The 2500-nt window shown below is 36.9% G+C and overlaps 1 protein-coding gene across 1 annotated transcript in view; it reads left to right on the top strand.

Moving 5' to 3' along the window:
* LOC147468049 (uncharacterized) overlaps nt 1-2500 on the top strand; it is a 7285-nt gene that overhangs the window by 2601 nt on the left and 2184 nt on the right. The gene's annotated exons all lie outside the window — the stretch shown is intronic.

Genomic DNA, 2500 nt, shown 5'->3' with positions numbered 1-2500 from the left:
GTCTACTGATGATATTGTAGCAGATCAGAATGATCTATCCACAAGTGAACAAAGAATGTGTGAGGATGATTTTGGGTTATCATCCTTGTTTAGTGTGAGTGATGCTCATGATGTACAAGAGCTAGATACCAATATTTTGAGTAATAGAGAACAATTAATTATTGATCAAAGTAATGATGTTAAGATTCAAGAATTTATGAATGTGGCTCTGAGTGAAAAAGAGATTAGTGAATGTTCCAAGGGCTACTATATTAAACATGGTGTCCTTATGCGTAAGTGGACTCCGCCCAAAGTTCCAGCAGATAACTCTTGGACGGCGGTTCATCAAATTGTCCTTCCAAAGAGATACAGATCTGAGGTATTGAAATTAGCTCATAATACACCTATGTCTGGACATTTAGGAATTAGGGAGACTTATGCCAAGATTCTGAATAATTTTTATTGGCCTTATGTAAAAAAGGATGTGATTAATTTTTGTAAATCTTGTCATACATGTCAAATTGTGGGGAAGGCAAACCAAAGTATTGCCAAAGCTCCCCTTATACCTATTCCTGTATTGGATGAACCTTTTAGTAGAGTATTGGTAGATTGTGTGGGACCATTACCCAAGACCAAATCAGGACATCAATATTTGTTAACAATTATGTGTTGTGCTACCAGATACCCAGAAGCCATACCATTAACCCATTGCGTACGGGTGTCATGACATACATGACGTAGGAGCTTTGGCCTGACGACGGGCGTCATGACGTACACGACGTTCGGGGATTTTGGATCACTGTGCTATTTTATTTTGCTATGAAAAAGGAATGAGTGATGATGGCTACTGCAGTCCTAATTACTATAATTACTGTAATATCGTGCAAGCTTAACGTCCAAAACCTAGATGGCACCACTTTTTTCTAGCACCAGCAGGAGAGAGAGCCTTGAATGGCACCCATCCACGGTCTCTAGCATACACTGTCTCTATAGAGCGATGGCACACACTAAGTTGATGAACCCTTGCTCTAAAGTACCGCCGATGAAGGATGTGCAGGCAGAACGAGAAGAGGAAGGTGACTCAATCCATACCCAGTGTCTAAAATGTGCTCCTGTGCCAATATGGATGTCTTTCACTGTGGCACTCACAGTCACAAGCACAGGTTTCATTCCTCTTCCCTACCTCTTCTTGTTATCTTTATTGTAGGTGGTTATATGTTTCGTATTCGTTCATGACAGCACAAAAATACGAAAAAATAAAGTTGCATTTTGTCCTCCCATAAAACAGCAATACTTCTATCACATTGAGTATAAAGAAAATAATGAGCTAATATAGATAACATACTACAATTTTAGTCAACTGCAGCACTGATAGAGCCTGTCATACGGCACATATAAGTCTCTAAACTCAATAAAACACACAAAAAAATAAAACACAAAAACCGCTCTAGTTTTACAATGAATGACTGAAAGAGATTTGGATGCTTCAAATTATATTGCTTCAAGTGGTCTCTCTCTAAAATAAAACCTATCCTGGAGGCTGGGCAAGCAAATTTATCTCCGTCTGCAATGGGTTAAGAAACATTTCAGCTAAAGTAATAGTTAAATCTCTGATAAAGTTTTTCACAACTTTTGGCTTGCCTAAAATAATTCAATCAGACCAGGGTAGTAATTTCATGTCAACATATTTTCAAAAAGTAATGAGTGATCTAGGAATTAAACAAATTCATTCAAGTACCTACCACCCAGAAAGTCAAGGAGCATTAGAAAGGTTTCATCAGACCCTTAAGAACATGCTTAGAAAATTTTGCAATGACACTAATAAAGAATGGGATGAAGGAGTGTCCTTCCTATTATTTGCTGTACGAGATGCTGTACAAGAATCTCTTGGATTTAGTCCACACGACCTCATATTTGCTCATGATGTGAGAGGTCCTTTAAAAGTTCTGAAAGAAATGTGGATTCAGAGTGATGAAAAACAAACTGTACTAGATCATGTGTCAACTTTTAGAGAAAAGCTATTTCAAGCATGGGAATTAGCTAGAGAAAATATGAAAAGCTCCCAGTGTAAAATGAAACACAGATTTGATGCTAAATCTATAGTGCATGATTTTAAAGTTGGTGATCAAGTATTGGCCTTTTTGCCTATGCAAGGGCAACCTCTGAAAGCAAAATTCTCTGGTCCATATGAGATTGTAAGAAAACTCAATGATGTAAATTATGTGATTAAAACCCCAGACAGACGTAGATCTGAAAGAGTGTGTCATGTAAACATGTTGAAAGAATATTTTGTTACTGAATCAAAGGTTGTCAATCTTAATGTGGTAAGTGATAATCATGAGGATGAATTTAGAAATATGAATATAGATATGAAATTGTGTAACAGTGATATTCTGAATAACTTGAATGACAAACTGAGTCATTTGTCTGATGATCAAAGGGAAAAAATTTGTGAGTTATTACATCAGCATGTGAAGTTGTTTAGTGATGTAACCCAACAAACAAGCTTGGTACAACATGA

The sequence above is a fragment of the Penaeus japonicus genome, unplaced genomic scaffold (genome assembly GCF_977035675.1).
Source record: "Penaeus japonicus unplaced genomic scaffold, GWHDUDI00000001_assembly GWHDUDI00000031, whole genome shotgun sequence".
Lineage (NCBI taxonomy): Eukaryota > Metazoa > Arthropoda > Malacostraca > Decapoda > Penaeidae > Penaeus > Penaeus japonicus.
The sequence above is the reverse complement of the archived record's forward strand: the minus strand, read 5'-3'. Positions and strand labels throughout refer to the sequence as shown.